Here is a 21,090-nt window from a genome sequence, read left to right as displayed (position 1 = left end):
TTGAACTTTGCGACCTTTTGCCACATTTCAGGCTTCAAACATAAAGATATAAAACTGTAATTTTTTGAGAAGAATCAACAACATGAAGTGGAACGACATTTATTGGATATTTCAAACTTTTTTAACAAATCAAAAACTGAAAAATTGGGCGTGCAAAATTATTCAGCCCCCTTAAGTTAATACTTTGTAGCGCCACCTTTTGCTGCGATTACAGCTGTAAGTCGCTTGGGGTATGTCTCTATCAGTTTTGCACATCGAGAGACTGACATTTTTTCCCATTCCTCCTTGCAAAACAGCTCGAGCTCAGTGAGGTTGGATGGAGAGCATTTGTGAACAGCAGTTTTCAGTTCTTTCCACAGATTCTCGATTGGATTCAGGTCTGGACTTTGACTTGGCCATTCTAACACCTGGATATGTTTATTTTTGAACCATTCCATTGTAGATTTTGCTTTATGTTTTGGATCATTGTCTTGTTGGAAGACAAATCTCCGTCCCAGTCTCAGGTCTTTTGCAGATTCCATTCAGAATGGTCCTGTATTTGGCTCCATCCATCTTCCCATCAATTTTAACCATCTTCCCTGTCCCTGCTGAAGAAAAGCAGGCCCAAACCATGATGCTGCCACCACCATGTTTGACAGTGGGGATGGTGTGTTCAGCTGTGTTGCTTTTACGCCAAACATAGCGTTTTGCATTGTTGCCAAAAAGTTCAATTTTGGTTTCATCTGACCAGAGCACCTTCTTCCACATGTTTGGTGTGTCTCCCAGGTGGCTTGTGGCAAACTTTAAACAACACTTTTTATGGATATCTTTAAGAAATGGCTTTCTTCTTGCCACTCTTCCATAAAGGCCAGATTTGTGCAATATACGACTGATTGTTGTTCTATGGACAGAGTCTCCCACCTCAGCTGTAGATCTCTGCAGTTCATCCAGAGTGATCATGGGCCTCTTGGCTGCATCTATGATCAGTCTTCTCCTTGTATGAGCTGAAAGTTTAGAGGGACGGCCAGGTCTTGGTAGATTTGCAGTGGTCTGATACTCCTTCCATTGCAATATTATCGCTTGCACAGTGCTCCTTGGGATGTTTAAAGATTGGGAAATCTTTTTGTATCCAAATCCGGCTTTAAACTTCTTCACAACAGTATCTCGGACCTGCCTGGTGTGTTCCTTGTTCTTCATGATGCTCTCTGCGCTTTTGACGGACCTCTGAGACTATCACAGTGCAGGTGCATTTATACGGAGACTTGATTACACACAGGTGGATTGTATTTATCATCATTAGTCATTTATGTCAACATTGGATCATTCAGAGATCCTCACTGAACTTCTGGAGAGAGTTTGCTGCACTGAAAGTAAAGGGGCTGAATAATTTTGCACGCCCAATTTTTCAGTTTTTGATTTGTTAAAAAAGTTTGAAATATCCAATAAATGTCGTTCCACTTCATGATTGTGTCCCACTTGTTGTTGATTCTTCACAAAAAAATACAGTTTTATATCTTTATGTTTGAAGCCTGAAATGTGGCAAAAGGTCGCAAAGTTCAAGGGGGCCGAATACTTTCGCAAGGCACTGTATCCACATAATTTTCCTTTGTCATGAGGCCATCTATTTTGTGAAGTGCACCAGGCCCTTCTGCAGTAAAGCAACCCCACAACATGGTGCCGCCACCCCCATGCTTCACGGTTGGGATGTTCTTCGGCTTGCAAGCCTCCCCTTTTTCCTCCAAACATAACGATGGTCATTATGGCCAAACAGTTCTATTTCAGTTTCACCAGACCAGAAGACATTTCTCCAAAAAGTACGATCTTTGTCCCCATGTGCAGTTGCAAACCACAGTCTGGCTTTTTTTATGTCGGTTTTGGAGTGGTCGCTTCTTCCTTGCTGAGTAGCCTTTCAGGTTATGTCGATATAGGACTCGTTTTACTGTGGATATAGATACTTTTGTTGATTTTCTTCCCATTCCTCGTCTCTTTCTTTAACTGTTGGATGTCCTTCTCTCTATGGTCCAGTTGAGCCTCCAGTGTCCGCATCTCGTCCCGCATGAAGCGCATGTCCTGCCCCCTGCCACTGCCTGACTTCTTAGCCATCTGGACAGGAAACCAGGCGGACAACAAACTCTAAGACTCCATCTGTTTACAACACTTATAAATCTACACACTTGAACTACCGGGATCCTAACACAATATTATGTCTCCATTTGCTTATGTGAAAGTGCTTAAGAAATCACAGACCGGGGCAAATTTGTTGTTCAGAAAACACAGAGAGAGAAAACCACAACATACAGCAGCGTAAGCAGAGAAGAATTAGCCAGCACGCTCTCATCTCGTTAAGTACTATGAGTGACTTTACTATTGGCTGAGAGATAAACTAAGCCAGTTGAAGGAAACTGAGCAGCATGAGGTAAAATAACCTGTGATCCAATTCAAACAAAACTGCTACCCAGAACCGGCAGTTTTGATTGAAAATGGACTCTAATGATTCACCATTTCATTTAATGACCACATTCACACCAAGCCTTACCTCAAACTCTTGTTCCCACTTTAATTCCTTTGCCTTCCACTTATTTTCTGTAAGATACAAAAGAGATACTGTTAAAGTATCTACTGTGGGCAATTAATTTCTAACAATACACTTAACGCTTAATTAACAACAATGCTTCTGTGCCAACATTTACAATGAGTTCAAATGCCATGGTAACCTCCACTTTCTTCCACTACAGAAAAATATAAAGATTTGGGGTCTGTATCAGTACCACCAGTAATAAATAACATGACACTGACTATAACAGACTGAACAATTAATAAAATCGCCACCGGACTATTTACATTGACACCCCCCCTTTTGTACACTGTTGCTACTCGCAGGTCATGTACACTATGTGATGCAAATATAATCAAACTCTACTATATTACTTAAACCACACTGTGTAGAGCTTATCCTTCAAAGCAACTATGTAATGTATTCTACTGATATTAACACTGGATCTAATAATATTAGGAATGCATTTCAGCACAGCAATGTGAATGGATCAAAGAGTTGTAGTGAGTTTGAATAATGCGGCTCTGGGTCTGAATGGGTAATAATAGCATGGGACACCTTTAGAAGGCCCCGAGCGACTCGCAAGAGCTTAACTATTTTCTCTGGGCTTCCATCTTTCAGCTCCTGCTCCCATTGTTTGACCTGCAGAGAAACAGGGCACCCCAGCTGTTCAGTGAAACACACAGTGAATTTAACATCAGGCAGAAACACGTCAACAGTAATGCTTGGTGCAGAATGAAGTAAAACCCTGTGACCAGCAGTGTCTAGAGATCCAGTAACAAGTACTGCTTGGTCTTTTATATATGTTCCTGTCTCACTGGTAGTAGCAGAGAACAAAATTGCTTACACGTTTGTTTAGTCTACAAGCCAGGTGCTTGATCCTGGCCAGGGGAAATGGTAGGGGGATGAAAATGAGGTGCGCAGAAGAAGATTAGTCTGTTTAGGCATTATGCAGACACATGCAGTATATGCTTTGGCAGAAGGCAGGGTTGTTTGTTTACGGACAAATCAGTAGCAGAACCACTCATTTCAATGGTCATACATTCATATCAAAACAAAAAACTAGATTGGACTATTTGATTGATACAGTATCAGATTAGAAGAGGATTTGGGGTGCAGGTATGTGCATTTTGGAACAGTACTGTAACGTTACCTGTAGACACATTTGGTTAATTATATCTGCATCTCCACTCTCCTGCATTTGTTCTAGGTCAGAATCAATTACCCTACTCCAGTCAAGATGAGGAGGCATCTTGACAATTGTGTAGTTACAGCTAGGTAACAGGAACTGGGGAACAAATGGATGGACAGACACACATTGTAAGCTTGGGTAATGCTGTAAAGGGACAACATAGAGCTGTGGCTATTATCCTTGCAATGTGCATTTTAGTTGTAACTAGCTAGTTAACTAGGTTAGCTGACTATTGCACATAACAACATGTTTAGCTTGTTAGCTGCTGCTAGCTACTTGCTTCCAGACTTGCTAAACATTGCATTCTACATGTATAGAAATTACGTATACATGCATACATTTTCATTTAAATCAATATCCGTGTGAATCTTACCTTTTTTCATATACCTGACACAACGTATTTGGCGAGCTTACTTGGTATTTTAGCTAAGCATACAGATAGAACAATGAGAACATATTTGACCAAACACCTGCTCCAGTTGCTAAGTTACCACTGACAACAATCGTAAATAGATTTACTATGGCTGATAAAGTCGTTTCACCGTCGCAAAAGGCTAGCCGGTCATTTAGCCAGCTAGATAGCTTAGAGAGATTTTCAACACAAACATGTTCATGGTTTATATCAAGCAAAGTGTGTTCTCATCTTCTTGATAGTGTCAGTACATATGGGACAACACGTTTCTGAAATCAGTGCCCATTTTTAGCTTAAACTTTGCCCCGGAAGTTTGGGGATTTATTGGCTTGCTAGCGTTCAAATTGGAATGACAATCGCCGAATACTTTAACGTAAGTTTCTAAATGTTCAAATTTCTTCTAACAATGTTATATGTTAGGACATGTTACTGTAAACTATTTTCATCAGCAGTAGATAAACTCGACTATGAATCGTGAACAATCAAGTGGAAATGCAAGAGGCTAGCCCAGCTAGAGGCGATTAGGTTATCTTCAACAACAGTTATCTAGCTAAGTTAACGTTGGAATGTTTGTAAAAGGCATACTTCGAGATTTTATCTACTTCCCCAGAGTTGGGTGAATTCTTGGATACCATTTGTATGCATCTGTGTTAAGGACGTTATAGGCAGTGTCGCTAGCCAATGCTAACTAGCGTTAACACAATGTCTAGAAGTAAGAGTATGGGTATTGGTTAGCTAGCAGAAACCCATAGACTTCCAGTCATTGCGCTAACGCTAGTTAACTTCCTTCTTAGTGCACGCAGATATTTACAAAAGGTATCCATCCACAAGTTCATCTAACTCTGTGGAAGTAGATAAAGTAAAAAGCCTAATTGCAAAAATCCTGACGTATCCCCAATGCTGCCTAGCTGGATGACAATATTTTTTAAGTTACAGTGACCAGCTAGCGTGGCTGCAACTACAGGATCTTGTTCTCGGTTGATATAGTTACCTAGCTAGCTAACTACATTGTTGTCTTTCAAGTTTTAATACGACATCCTCAATGCAATTGTCTTTTTTTTTTTTGCTAATATAATATTTCTGCATTGTTTGGGAATTGATAATAGACCTACTCAGTGTACCTGAAGGCAAACATTGTTATGGTGCCAGTCTTGTCACCTGACCTGGCATCCTAGCAAATCTGGGCTGGGCACATTGTATTTTGAACCATGATAATGAATAAAGATAACCTCTCTAGTCTAATTTCTACTGTCCTGCTGTTACTTCATCCATCACAGTGATCAATGAAGCCTTTGGTCAGCGATGGCTGTCGTGTCGTGGAATGAGATTTTGACTGGATTGGTGTTGGGATGCTACTGGAACAGCTTATCCTGTGGCTGTGTGTTCGACGATGTCTCAGCCATTCTGGACAATAAGGACCTGTGGCCCGCCACCCCACTCTGCAACCTGTTCTTCAATGACTTCTGGGGCACGCCCATGTCTGAGGTGATGAATCTATCATAAAATATCCTCAAGCTTGGGGAGGGAAGTGTTTGGTGCATGAGATTACACATGACATGTCATGCACCACGTCTTACTTTGTTTATGCTCCCTTGCAAAACATGCAGATGATCAAGTGAAAAGGTATTATTTGAATGTCAGCTGAGAATAGTTCAAATGTATTTTACACTGAACAAAAATATAAACGCAACATGTAAAGTGTTGGTCCCATGTTTCATGAGCTGAAATAAAAGATCCCAGAAATGTTTCATATGCACAAAAAAGCAAATTTCTTTAAAATATTGTGCACAAATGTGTTTACATCCCTGCCAAGATAATCCATCCACCTGACAGGTGTGACATATCAAGAAGCTGATTAAACAGCAGGATCAATACACAGGTGCACCTTGTACTAGGGACAAAAGGCCACTAATGTGCCGTTTTGTCACATAACACAATGCCACAGATGTCTCAAATTTTGAGGGAGAGTACAATTGGCATGGTGATTGTAACGCAGTAAAATCAATAACATTGTTGCTTGTTGAGTTTATATTTTTGTTCAGTATATGTTCAATTAATCAATGACTGTGGTGTATATCTGTGAACTTTGATTCTTGTCATAATGATAGTCAGAGGAGATTGATTGCAAGTTCCAACAAAATCACCTATATTCACAACAGCACTATTCTCCCTTCCATATTTTTGTTTCTTACCACAGGAGAGGAGCCACAAGTACTACCGGCACCTGACCGTGCTCACGTTCCGGCTGAACTACCTCTTCAGTGAGCTCTGCATCCTACCACCTGCTCAACACAGGGCTACATGCCGTGGTGAGTGTGCTCTTCCTGCGCATCTGTCGTCTCTTCCTGGATAAGACCTCCAGCCTGGTGGCAGCCCTGCTTTTTGCAGTGCACCCCATCCACACAGTAAGTTTGCTCGTATTGTAGGCAAACACAGATCTAGGATCAGATGAAACACTGCTGTTTGCTGTGGTAGCGGCTGTGCATTCCATCCACATAGAGGCCCTAAGTCTGCTCATAGTGTAGGCACAGATCTAGGAACTAACAAGCTGAATTAACTATCCCTAAATCCTTACCCCATCCATGCTCCCGAGTGGCACAGTGGTCTAAGGGAGCTTTCTGACACGAACTTAGCTGCTTCTGTTTAAATCTGTGGATTCTGATTGGCTACACGCACAGGAATAGCTTAAATTTGCTTTGTTCTTACAAGGCACCCCCCCTTGCCTAATGTTTAAAAAAAATTGTTATTTAACTTTTATTTAACTAGGCAAGTCAGTTAAGAACAAATTCTTATTTACAATGACTGCCTACACCGGCCAAACCCGGACTATGCTGGGCCAATTGTGATACAGCCTGGATTAGAACCATGGTGTCTGTAGTGACGCCTCTAGCACTGAGATTCAGTGCCTTTAGACCGCTGCACCATAGTGACAGAGGTTGGCTTTCATTTGAGGGATAGCTTGACTGTCAAATCCATGTATTTGTTTGTGGCCAACAACTTTTACACAGAGAGCGCTCCAAATGATCTGTGCCATTTGAGTATGAAAATGAGTCCTTCGACAGATAGGCGCGTATGATAAAAGCAATTGTACCAAACCAAATATATGAATCTGTTTAAAGCAATCTATTCAGTATCATCTTGATGACTATGTATCACCAGTCTGAGGTAAAAAAGGATGTGTAAGCTATATCCATTAAATGTATGTGGTTAAAATGCAAGCTTATAATGTAGTAACACAAACTGTCCACATTAGCGCAATATACAATATTTTAATAAATTCAGCAAAAAAAGAAACGTCCCTTTTGCAGGACACTATCTTTCAAAGATAATTCGTAAAAATCCAAATAACTTCACAGTTATTCATTGTAAAGGGTTTAAACACGGTTTCCCATGCTTGTTCACTGAACCATAAACAATGAATGAACATGCACCTGTGGAATGGTCGTTAAGACACAGCTTACAGACGGTAGGCCATTAAGGTCACAGTTATGAAAACTTAGGACACCAAAGAGGCCTTTCTACTGACTCTGAAAAACACCAAAAGAAAGATGCCCAGGTTCCCTGCTCATCTGCGTGAACATGCCTTAGGCATGCTGCAAGGAGGCATGAGGACTGCAGATGTGGCCAGGGCAATAAATTGCAATGTCTGTACTGTGAGATGCCTAAGACAGCGGTACAGGGAGACAGGATGGACAGCTGATTGTCCTCGCAGTGGCAGACCACGTGTAACAACACCTGCACAGGATCTGTACATCTGAACATCACACCTGCGGGACAGGTACAGGATGGTAACAACAACTGCCTGAGGCTGGACTGAGAGCTTGTAGGCCTGTTGTAAGTCGCGGTTTTGTCTCACCAGGGGTGATGGTCGGATTTGCGTTTATCGTCGAAGGAAAGAGCGTTACACCGAGGCCTGTACTCTGGAGCGGGATCGATCTGAGCTTGTTGTCATTACAGGCTATCTCAACGCTGTGCGTTACAGGGAAGACATCTTCCTCCCTCATGTGGTACCCTTCCTGCAGGCTCATCCTGACATGACCCTCCAGCATGACAATGCCACCACCCATACTGCTCGTTCTGTGAGTGATTTCCTGCTAGACAGAAATGTCAGTGTTCTGCCATGGCCAGCGGAGAGTCCGGATCTCAATCCCATTGAGCATGTCTGGGACCTGTTGGATCGGAGGGTGAGGGCTAGGGCCATTTCCTCCAGAAATGTCCGGGAACTTGCAGGTGCCTTGGTGGAAGAGTGGGGTAACATCTCACAGCCAGAACTGGCAAATATGGTGCAGTCCAGCAGCTGGTGGCCACACCAGATACTGACTGTTACTTTTGATTTTGACCCCCCCCCCCCCCCCCTTTGTTCATGGACACGTTATTCCATTTCTGTTAGTCATATGTCTGCGCAACTTGTTTAGTTTGTCTCAGTTGGTCAATCTTTTTATTTTATGTTAAGTTTTCTGAAAATAAACACAGTTGACAGTGAGAGGACATTTCTTTTTTTGCTGAGTTTATATGTAAATGTTTCAACATGTCATTTTAGGATGATTGTATATGTTGCCCACTAGGGTTGCACATTTTTGGGAATATTCAGAGTTGGAAAATTTCTGTGGGAATTACCAGGAATATATGGGAATTAATGGAAATATGCAAATTAATATTAATACCATTAAATGTAGATGTTTTTTTGCATTGTATATATTTGCCATATCATATGGAGACAAACATTTACCTATCATAATCCTTCCAATATAAAAAAAACTATTTAATTTTGAATTGACTAGAATGTATTTACAGTATATTGAATGATCCATCGCATCTCTCAAAAATGTGTTCAACATACGTCTGTAAAATGATTGTCTAGAAACTAAATCTTTGGTTGTCTTCCTCTCAAGCTTCCATGTCTTCTCCCTGAACCTCCTCAATGTCCACCTCTTGAACATCAGACTCTCAGGCCTCATATTCACTGTCACTTTCCAACCTTGTTGAGGATGGCTTGTTGTCAGGCTCTAAAAGCCAAACATTTGCCCAGATGGCCACCAATTTTTCAACCCTTGTATTGGTCAGCCTGTTGGGTGCTTTGGTGTGTGTGTTCCCAAACAAGGACCAGTTGCGCTCTGAGGTGGGTGATGTTGGTGGGATTTGGAGGGTGATGGAGGCAACAGGGGAAAGAGCCTCAGATTAACAAAGTCCCTTCCACCAGGTGGCTGATGAGATATGAGGCACGACTGCCATATTGCATCTCTATCCCAAAGCCCTTGCTTGGAAGTGTATTTCGCCAGACTGCCAAAAACCTTGCCCTCATCCAGGCCAAGGTGGTAATGACACCATAGGCTTGTTGATCTCTGCACCAGACAGGATGCTCTTGCCAGCATACTTGGGGTCCAACATGTGTATAGGCTTCAGGCAGAAGTCTTCACGCTCTTTGATCTATTTCAGAACTGCAGTTTCCTCTGCTTGGAGCAACAGTGAAATGGGCAGGGCAGTACAGATTTCTTCTCTTACATCTGTAAGCAGAATCTGAACATCAGACAGTATGGCATTGTCTCCCTCAATCTGTGCAATGGCTACTTCTATATGTTTCAGGAGTTTCAGGCTGCTTACCACTCTTTCCAAAAATACATCATCCAGGAGGATCCTCTTGAAGGGATTGTCTATATTGGCAGACTGATATGGCCATTTCTTGGAGACTCCTTCCCCTCCAGGAGTCTGTCAAACATGATGACAACACCACCCCAACGGGTGTTGCTGGGCAGCTTCAATGTGGTGCTCTTATTCTTCTCACTTTGCTTGGTGAGATAGATTGCTGCTATAACTTGATGACCCTTCACATACCTTACCATTTCCTTGGCTCTCTTGTAGAGTGTATCCATTGTTTTCAGTGCCATGATGTCCTTGAGGAGCAGATTCAATGCATGAGCAGCACAGCCAATGGGTGTGATCCAAGGTAATTTCTGTGGTCCAAGGCCATTGATGACTTCCTTCAGCTCATCTGCAATGTAGAGACCGGTGTGTCCGTTGTCCTTGTGCTCTTGTAGAATACTGGTTGAGGGGTGGAGATGATGTAGTTAATTATTCCTTGCCCACGAACATTCAACCACCCATCAGAGATGACTGCAATACAGTCTGCTTTTGCTGATTTGCTTGACCTTCACTTGAACTCTGTTGAACTCTGATTCCAATAAATAAGTAGATAAAGCATGTCTGGTTGGAGGGGTGTATGCTGGGTGAAGAACATTTAGAGATCTCTTCCACTACACATTGCCTGTGAGCATCAGAGGTGACAATGTTCCTACACTGAGTCAAAAAAACTTCTGATTCCAGGAAGACCATGAGCTGTTGCTATCGATAAGGTGTCTGATTCATAATTTTCACCTCGACTAGAAGTAGAGGGCCATTTATCAGAGGTTGCTTGTTGTGAGCACTGAGGGAATTTTATGCACTTGGCCAGATGATTCTGCATCTTTGTTGCATTCTTCACATATGATTTGGCACAGTATTTGCAAATGTACACAGCTTTTCCTTCTACATTAGCTGTAGTGAAATGTCTCCACACATCAGATAGTGCCCGTGGCATTTTCCTGTAAAGATTAGAAAAACATGAGTAAAATAAATAAATAATACAATTCCATGTACAGATAAATAGTTAACCAGTTAAATTAAACCTGGCGCTCTAGACTAGCAATCCCATAGTGTCTGTGCAGCAGCTTGAACGTTCAACATTGCTGCTATAATAGTTAAACAGACCTGCATGCATTGGTGACATGGAAAGAATGGAATTCAATACAAGTTGGACATTGAGTTGGTTAATGTCCCTTTCAATGCCTGAATTGTTTGGAAATGAACTAAATTGAACTAATCTCAGCCATTACTGTCTACCTCAACAACAACTTCTCTCATCTTGCCTATTTGCCCCCTTACCCCCAATTTGTACTTGTATTTCACCACATTCAACCGAGTTGCACCGGCAACTAGACAGGCCTTAGAAAAACTGAATAGAAGATTTGAAAACAAAAACAGAATAGTAAAACAAAGACAACATTCTGCCACTCTGGGAAAGGGAGTTGTAATGTCACACAGCTCTAGTGCTCCCTCACTCTCTCCTTCAGCTGAGTGCAGCCTCTCAATCGCTTGGAAGGACCCATTTCACAATTCACAATGTAGCCCTTGGTCCGGCCAATGGCCTTCACGTTATCTTGGTCTGGAATCTCTCTCTCAACAGATCATTTGTTTTTCATTTGATACACTGAGCAATGAAGCTCCCCTTCATGATAAACATGGACAAAGAGACTGTTGTGCCATGCCTCTGTCTTTTAGCATCTTTAGAATGGCTTTCTTTCTGAATGTGTCGTTCAGAGTTTTTGTGTGCATCTGTGTCTGGTACCTGAACATATTCATAGTGAACATATTCAACTAGAACTTTGTTTGTATGACATTGGTAATCCTAAAGATGTAACTGAAAGATGCATGCTTTGAATAGTTTCATTGGATTCAATAGTTGCAAGTGGTTGAGAGATGAAAATGCTGCATAACAGTGATGTCTGTCAACGTATGTTGTTAAGAGGCTGACTGTCACTTGCCTGGCTACACAAACTCCTTGCTTTGGCCAAATGCTACACCACACCCACAGACGTTAGTTTATTCTTCGCATTGAATCTGGATCTGAGTACATGCCCTACGATTTCTAGACTGTAAATACGTTCTAGTCCGTCTGATTGGTCCCAGAAATCGATGGGTTGGGCTAGAGCCAAAACACACGGGTAAAGCGACATTTTGAACATTCGACATATGGCTTTGATACTCAGATTGGTTCGAGATGATCCCATTGCTGATGACTTGGTTGTGTACAACACTGTCGTTTTGACGTCACCACGAAACATTTCAGTAATTGCAGTCTCAGACTGAAGTACTGTGTGTAGTGAACGATAGTGCAGCGGAATAATTAAGTTTGAGTCGTCAGGCAAGACTGTCACAGTCAAGTGTTTAGCAATTGTGTATCAGTCTATGTGTTGATCTTAGGACATCTATGTGGTAGAGGTCAGGTTAGGTGAGTCAACCTCACCTGGGTCATGTTCAGTAAGGTTCTTATTCTTACTGGTCAAGTTCAGTTAATACCTCACTTTGTTTCAAAACCTTTTCTCCCTACTGAACATGACACAGATTTGCTCTCCTCTTGGTTCAGGATTTACCAGCCCCAGCTGCGTTTGTGAAAACAGGACATGTGCAGTTCCATGTACTACCATAAGGTGGCAATCATCCTTCATATATTTCTATAAGTGGCCCCTGGCCGGCAGGCGCCAGTGTTACCTCTGTTGACTGCCTCCATGATTTAGTTCTAGGCTAGGTGACAGGCATTCTTTTCATTTACGGTCTTGTTGTTTTCAGTTGGGTGCATATTGTAGGTTTAGGTTAGCCTTTGTCATGGAGAATCAGGTTTCAGCCAATTTCAAGCATGCCTGGGAGACATGTTGAGAAGCGTGAACTCCAGAGAGACTGAGCAGGAAGTGTTTTAAAGGATGATTGATTGACGAGGGAACATCTTTGTGCCAGAAACGTTAACTTTGACCGTTTACTTTCAACTTTGTGCCTATGCCAGGTAATGGCTGTCATGGGGAAAGTGGAACTCTTTGATTCATTTATGAAAGAAGAACATATTTGTGCCAGAAATGTTGACTTTTTAAAAATGTTTGGTTCCTCTGGCAGGTGACTGGTGTTGTAGGAAGAGCGGAGCTCCTGTCCTCCATCTTCCTCCTGGCAGCGTTCCTGGCCTATACACCAGATCTAAAGGAGCCGATCACTCCATCGGTGAGTCTACTGTAGCCCTCCACTAATATTGTCCCCCTGTTTGTTGTGTACACACACGGGTTTGAGCATTCTGAGTGTCCGGTCAGCTCCATCAATTCACTGGAAAGAGAAGCTTGTTAAAGGCTGCGGGCGGTCATGTTGAGAAATAGATAAAGGCATTGCGCTGAGGAAAATGACAGTTGATGCCTTATTTGAAGGAAAGTCAGAAGGTAGATAATGACTCAGGGGTTTGATTTCTGAGCGATGATGGTTATCACAAGAGAGGGATGAATGGGGATGTGACTGACTGGTTTTCCCCCTCCTGATTTCAAGGAAATTAACATGAACTCATTGTCACTATCTTATCTTACTAGTTACTATTTTACCAAATTTTTACCAGCATGTCACATGTGCAGCCAGAGAAAAAAAAAATCCTACACCACCTTTACTCCACACACAGAGATGCATAGAAAGCTCTCCCCCACCCTACCTTTTAGCAAATCTGACCATAATTATATTTTCCTGATTCCTGCTTACAAGAAAAAACTAAAGCAGGAAGTACCAGTGACTCGCTCAATACGGAAGTGATCAGATGACGGATGCTATACTACAGGACTGTTTTTGCTAGCACAGACTGGAATATGTTCCGGGATTCATCCAATGGCTTTGAGGAGTACACCACCTCAGTCATCGGCTTCATCAGTAAGTGCATGAACGACGTCATCCCCACAGTGACTGTGCGTACATATCCCAAAAAGAAGCCATGGATTACAGGCAACATCCGCATCGAGCTAAAGGCTAGAGCTGCCGCTTTCAAGGAGCGGGAGACTAATCCAGATGCTTACAAGACATCCCGCTATGCCCTCAGACGAACCATCAAACAAGCAAAGCGTCAATACAGGATTAAGATTGAATCCTACTACACCGGCTCTGACGCTCGTCGGATGTGACAGGGCCTGAAAACTATTACAAATGGAAACCCAGACGCGAGCTGCCTAGTGACGCAAGCCTACCAGACTACCTAAATGCCTTTTTATGCTCGCTTCGAGGCGAGCAACACTGAAGCATGCACAAGAACACCAGCTGTTCTGGATGACTATTATGACGCTCTCAGTAGCCAATATGAACAAAACCTTTAAAAACAGGTCAACATTCACAAAGCCGCTGGGCCAGACGGATTACCAGGACATGTACTCAAAAGAATGCGCGGACCAACTGTCAAGTGTCTTCACTGATATTTTCTTTTTTTTTTTAATTTTACCCCTTTTTCTCCCCAATTTCGTGGTATCCAATTGTTTTAGTAGCTACTATCTTGTCTCATCGCTACAACTCCCGTACGGGCTCGGGAGAGACGAAGGTTGAAAGTCATGCGTCCTCCGATACACAACCCAACCAAGCCGCACTGCTTCTTTACACAGCGCGCATCCAACCCGGAAGCCAGCCGCACCAATGTGTCGGAGGAAACACCGTGCATCTGGCAACCTTGGTTAGCACGCACTGCGCCCGGCCCGCCACAGGAGTCGCTGGTGCGCGATGAGACAAGGACATACCTACCGGCCAAGCCCTCCCTAACCCGGACGATGCTAGGCCAATTGTGCGTTGCCCCACAGACCTCCCGGTCGCGACTGGTTACGACAGAGCCTGGACGCGAACCCAGAGTCTCTGATGGCTTCACTGACATTTTCAACCTCTCCCTGACAGAGTCTGTAATACCTACGTTTCAAGCAGACCACCATAGTCCCTGTGCCCATGGAAGTAAACCTGCCTAAATGATTACCGCCCCGTAGCACTCACGTCGGTAGCCATGAATTGCTTTGAAAGGATGGTCATGGCTCACATCAACAGCATCCTTCCGGACACCCTAGACCAGGGGTGTCAAAGTCAAATGGACGGAGGGCCAAATAAAAAAATCAGCTACAAGACGAGGGCCGGACTGTTCGAATGTTCATTGAAACATTTTTAAATGACGCATATAGTCTAGTGAACCTAATTGAACCTACTGAAAACCTAACAAATATATTACAATATGATCAGATAAATAAAGCAATATTTTCTTATGGCTCTGTCAGTAATCTTTAATTTTCAACAGACACAAAAGACAAATTTCCTTTATATAAATATCCCCATAACATGAACATTAAATGAAAGAAACCGGTATTCAAGGCACCATCAGTAGACTATATTTTCTATTTTAGCAAAAGTGGGCTAAATTTACTTCAAAGAAAAAACAATAATAGCAATTTTCTATCATCCACTCAACTGAAATATTTTTAAAATATAATTGGATTGAAATACAAAAAAATAAAGTGCAAAAATCTATTAATCAAAAACAACACTTTGTTTAAGGAGAAGTAACATGCAGTGAAAACAAATATTAAATTTTAACTTTTAAACTTGAACTGAGTAAAAACTCTAAATATGTGATTGCACAGTAATGTTCACTTGTTTGAGGTTGAGGGTGATACTTGGTGGTGTCCCATCTTTTCCACAAGTTCATCAATGTTCGGGGTAAGGCTCTGAGCTGAAGAAATCCTCAGAATTGAGTGGAGGTGTTCAGCAGTAAGTCGACTTCTGTGTGATGTTTTGTTCAGGTTCATCAAAGAAAACAGTTGTTCACACAGGTATGTGCTGCCAAACATAGACAACGTTTGAGCAGCCTGGATGCGCAGCTGGGGCATTGTGCCGGGGAGGAAACGGGCGAACTCCGCAGCACCCACTGCCGCATATTTTGCCCTCAGTGCATCATTGCATTGGAGGTCAATCAACTCCATTTGGAGGTTTGGTGGTGAGCTTTCCACGTCAACAGCAAATGGGTTACCGAGCAGTTCCAACCTGCTTTTTTGTGCTTCAAAGTCAGCAAATCGGCGTCGAAAGTCAGCGGCAAGCATACCTATTTTATCAGCCAACTGTGTGCTCGGGAACGCACTGGTAGAGAGCTTCTCTTTCATGGTCTGGCAGCTGGGAAAGTGGCTCAAATTTTCTTTCCGCATCTGCGTCTCCCACAGAGTCAGTTTGGTTTTAAATGCCTTCACTGTACTGTACATATCAGAGATGACACGATCCCGACCCTGCAGCTGCAAGTTTATTGCATTCAGATGACTCGTAATGTCACACAGAAAAGCCATTTCACACAGAAACATTTCGTCTCGGAGTTGTGTTGTGTCTTTCCCTTTGCTGTCCAAGAACAGACAAATCTCCTCACGAAGCTCGAAACATCTTTGAAGCACCTTTCCCTGGCTTAGCCATCGCACCTCTGTGTGATAAGGCAAATCACCATGCTCCGTTTCTAACTCCGTCAGAAATGCCTTGAACTGGCGGTGATTCAAACCTTTGGCTCTGATAAAGTTAACTGTGCGCGTGATGATGCTCATTACATGCTCCATTTTCAAGGCTTTACCGCACAACGCTTCCTGGTGTATGATACAATGATAAGCTGTCAGCTCACCTGTCGCGTTTTCCTCTTGCATCTTTTCCCGTATCTTCGCCACCAGTCCGCTCCTGTGTCCACACATCGCAGGTGCTCCGTCGGTTGTCAAACCCACGAGTTTTTCCCAAGGCAGCTCCATCTCATTTACACATCTTGACACCTCTTCATACAAATCATGCCCCGTAGTTGTGCCATGCATAGGACGTAAAGCCAAAAACTCCTCTGTCACGCTTAGGTTGGAGTCCACTCCGCGGATGAAAATTGACAACTGGGCAATGTCAGAAATGTCGGTGCTCTCATCCACAGCCAAGGAATATGCAATAAAATCTTTTCCCTTTTTCACAAGCTGCTCTTTTAGATTGATGGACAACTGGTCTACTCTCTCGGCAATGGTGTTTCTGCTCAGACTCACATTTAAAAAGAGTTGCCTTTTTTCTGGGCAAACTTCGTCACAAACTTTAATCATGCAGTTTTTGATGAAATCCCCCTCCGTAAATGGCCGGGCTGATTTAGCGATCTCTTCTGCCAAAATAAAACTGGCCTTGACAGCAGCCTGGCCTTGTGATTTGGCTTTTTTGAACAGAGCCTGTCGAGATTTGAGGCCTCGTTTTAATTCCTCTGCCTTTTGTAGCCTTTGTTCCATGTCCATATTCTTGTTTTTGTCCGCGTGTTTCGTTTCATAATGTCGTCTCAGATTATACTCTTTCAGTACCGCCACACTTTCTCCACACAGAAGACACACAGGTTTTCCAGCTACCTTCGTGAACATATACTCCGACTCCCACCTTGTTTGAAACCCCCGGTTCTCAGTATCCACCTTCCGTTTTGCCATTTTTGATGGGTATCTGAAAGTTAATTTTACTGTGATGCTGACGACTGCTGTGCCAATAAATATTGAAATGAAGCAGCCTACTGCTCGGTGCGTCACCTTTGCATTGTGGGAAATGTAGTATTGGTGCGTGTAAAAGATCTGCGGGCTGCCGGCTTGCTGCGGGCCGGTTCTAATAATAAATCAAGATCATCCCAGGGGCCGTAAAAAACCTTCTTGCGGGCCGGATGTGGCCCGCGGGCCTTGACTCTGACATATGTGCCCTAGACGCACTCCAATTCGCATACCGCCCCAACAGATCCACAAATGCCGCAATCACACTCCACACTGCCCAATCTCACCTGGACGAAAAGAACACCTATGTGATAATGCTGTTCATTGACAACAGCTCAGTGTTTGACACCATAGTGCCCACGAAGCTCATCACTAAGCTAAGGACTCTTGGACTAAACACCTCCCTCTGCAACTGGATCCTGGACTTCCTGACGGGCCGCCCCCAGTTGGTAAGAGTAATGCTAATTCTTAACACTGGGGCCCCTCAGGGGTGTGTACTTAGTCACCTCCTGTATTCCCTGTTCACCCACGACTGCTCGGCCAACACGACTCTAACACCATCATTAAGTTTGCTGACGACACAACAGTGGTAGGCCTGATCACCGACAACGATGAGACGGCCTATAGGGAGGAGGTCAGATATCTGGAAGTGTGGTGCCAGGACAACAACCTCTCCCTCAATGTGAGCAACACAAAGGAGCTGATCATGGACTAAGGAAAAGGTGGGCCGAACAGGCCCCCATTGACATCAACGGGGCTGTAGTGGAGCGGGTCAAGAGTTTCAAGTTCCTTGGTGTCCACATGACCAAGGAACTATCATGGTCCAAACATACCAAGACCGTCGTGAAGAAGGCACAATAAAACCTTTCCCCCCTCAGGAGACTGAAAAGATTTGGCATGGGTCCCCAGATCCTCAAAAGGTTCTACAGCTGCACCATCGAGAGCATCCTGACCGGTTGCATCACTGCCTTGTATGGAAACTGCTCGGCATCTGACCGTAAGGCACTACAGAGGGTAGTGCGAATGGCCCAGTACATCACTGGGGCCAAGCTTTCTGCCATTCAGGACCTATACATTAGGCGTGTCAGAGGAAAGCCCATAAAATTTCAGAGACTTCAGTCACCCAAGTCAGACTGTTTTCTCTGCCACCACACCATACCTGTAAAACAATCACACCATTTGATTATTTCACAGTTGTTGTGAGGACATTGGTAAAATGGAAAAAAAATGCAGTCAGGCGCAGGACACAGTTCTGAGTAATCATCCAAAATAAGTAAGATTCCAACAAGGAACAAATACAATAATCCCAAGCATGAACAACGAGAACCCACATGACAAACAATAACGCACAACAGAGAGGGAAATCATAGGGTTAAATAAGGAACATAATTAATGCAATAGAAGCCAGGTGTGTATGATCAAGACAAAACAAAACGAAAATGAAACATAGATCGGTGGTGTCTGGAAAGCCGGTGACGTCGACCGCCGAACACCGCCCGAAGAAGGAGAGGGACCAACTTCGGCCGAAGTCGTGACAGTTGTTTCATTCTCAATCAGGATTGCATCATACATGTCAAGCAGTGAAGTTTCAGCTCTGTCTGTCTGTGGCCTCTTCCTCGGTGCACTCTATCACTGTGTCCGTTTCCATCTTGACCAGCTGTGTATGTAACATTTCACGTCAACCCTGTTTCTTGTCTGCATCAAAGTAGCGGTCCTTGTACATAGCATCTTGCATGGTGGTGACACAGTAAAGAGAGAATGCCACTGAATCACTTGTTCACAGCCTGTGTGGGCAAACTGTTGTCAAGGGCAACTGTTTCAATCGCCAATGTGAGCCAGTAAAAACATCCACCTCATCGGGAAAAGGGGCCATCTTCACTCCATAGTAACTAGTCAGCATTAACATCGCACACTAGCTGCTAGCTAACTGTTTAGCTTAGCATTGACGAAGTCAGAATGGGCATGCTTACTCCACTATTGTGACAGAATCAGTGGTGTTAGAATTTGGAATTAGAATAAGAATACTACACTGAACAAAAATGTAAACGCAACATGTAAAGTGTTTGTTTCATGAGCTGAAAAAAAAGATCCCAGAAATGTTCCATACGCACAAAATGTTCCATATGCTTGAAGCTTATCTCAAATTTTGTGCACATTTGTTTACATCCCTGCCAGTTTTGTTGAGCAGGCGTTTCAGTGCCATGACAGAGGGGTATCACGTCTGCTGCAGGCGCAGTTGATGAGCTTATTTCTCAAGTCATTTGTTCGAATGGAGCTAGCTAGTGTGTCCATGTTTCAAACATGTTCTCAAATGCCATTGAATTGGCAGCAGCGGTATGACAACCAGCATATTCATGAGCATGCAATACGACTTTCCTCAGTTCGAAATCCTCGATGACCCACTGTGCTGTCAGACTCAGCATGCTCATGGGGAGATATCGCTGGTCCAAATGTCAGTCGTTAAGATAATAACAGTGACGCTATTACTGTGTAAGTCCGGTAGGGCAACATCTGAAAAATAGTTTAAAAAATAAATGTAAAAGTGTGCTGTTGCTCGACCAGTCGGCGAAAGCCAACATCTCCCACAACAGAGAACGGTTGATTGTCAAGGGCAATGGATTCCATTATCTTGGCGTTAATGGATTTCGCCTTTGAGTTGTCTCGCCGAAATTTCCTTACTCTTTCAAATGACTGCTCGACTTGTTGACTGCTCGATCCACACAGCAGACATTGTGGGCTAGGTTAGGAATGCTGTGGAATGCTATGTTCACCTATATCTTACCATGGTGATTTAGCCTCAGTAGGGCCAGTTTTAGAGAGGTTAATGTAGTCATTAGTTTATATAGCCTTTAGCCAAATATACAATTCAATATTGTACCAGTAACTGCCAAAATAATGGAAACTCTTAAGTAAAGGAGGGATACAAAGTAAGGTGCTTCCAACGTTAATTAAGCAATTAACATCCCATCATGCTTAGGGTCATATATAAAAATGCTGGGCAGCCCATTATTTTGGCTACCATGGCTATGCCCCCATAGGATGACAATGCCCCCATCCACAGGGCATGAGTGGTCACTGAATGGTTTGATGAGCATGAAAGCAATGTAAACCATATGTCATGGCCATCTCAGACACCAGATCTTAACCCATTTGAACACTTATGGGAGATTCCAGAGCGGTGCCTGAGACTGCAATTTCCACCACCATCAACAAAACACCAAATTATGGAATTTATTGTGGAAGAATTGTGTTGCATCCCTCCAATAGATTTCCAGACGCTTGCAGAATCAATGCCAATGTGTATTGAAGCTGTTCTTTGCTCGTGGTGGTCCAACGTCCTATTAAGACACTTTATGTTGGTGTTTCCTTTATTTTGGCAGTTACGTGTATGTTGGAATTCTTAGGCTTTACCTTCCATCAAGCTCTCATTGCATCTGTTGTGTTCCTTGGCTCTTCAAACAGTTCTGGAACATACACTTCTGCAATTATTTGCATTTATTATGTCAAACAGTCAATCTGTCAAGTGAATTTTCATGCATGGAACGAAAACATAAGTAATAACCAGTGTTTTCCACAAGTACATAGAGTAGTCAGCCAAATAGAAGAAGTAGCTGTTTGGGGGGGCTTTTGCCAAATGAGCTCTGTTTTGGTGGTCTCTGGTACATTCTACTGCCTTGACATCTGAAATACACAGCAAAACGATTGAATACTTTATCGAGTTTACAAACATTTGTAGTGGTATTGTGACATGACTTTACAATTGCAATTACTGAAAATGTATGAAATCAGTGTATTGTTAGTAGTTTTGGATATTGTCTAGGTCTTTATGATCAGGACTATTAGGGGAAGTAATAGAACATGC

At 43.0% G+C, this 21,090-nt stretch overlaps 1 pseudogene; it reads left to right on the top strand.

Annotated features, from left to right (window-relative positions):
- Positions 1-5,432: 5,432 nt before the first annotated feature.
- LOC139405771 (protein O-mannosyl-transferase TMTC3-like) overlaps positions 5,433-21,090 on the top strand; it is an 83,225-nt pseudogene continuing 67,567 nt past the window's right edge.

Source organism: Oncorhynchus clarkii, chromosome 1 (assembly GCF_045791955.1).
Source record: "Oncorhynchus clarkii lewisi isolate Uvic-CL-2024 chromosome 1, UVic_Ocla_1.0, whole genome shotgun sequence".
Classification (NCBI taxonomy): Eukaryota; Metazoa; Chordata; class Actinopteri; order Salmoniformes; family Salmonidae; genus Oncorhynchus; species Oncorhynchus clarkii.
The sequence above is the reverse complement of the archived record's forward strand: the minus strand, read 5'-3'. Positions and strand labels throughout refer to the sequence as shown.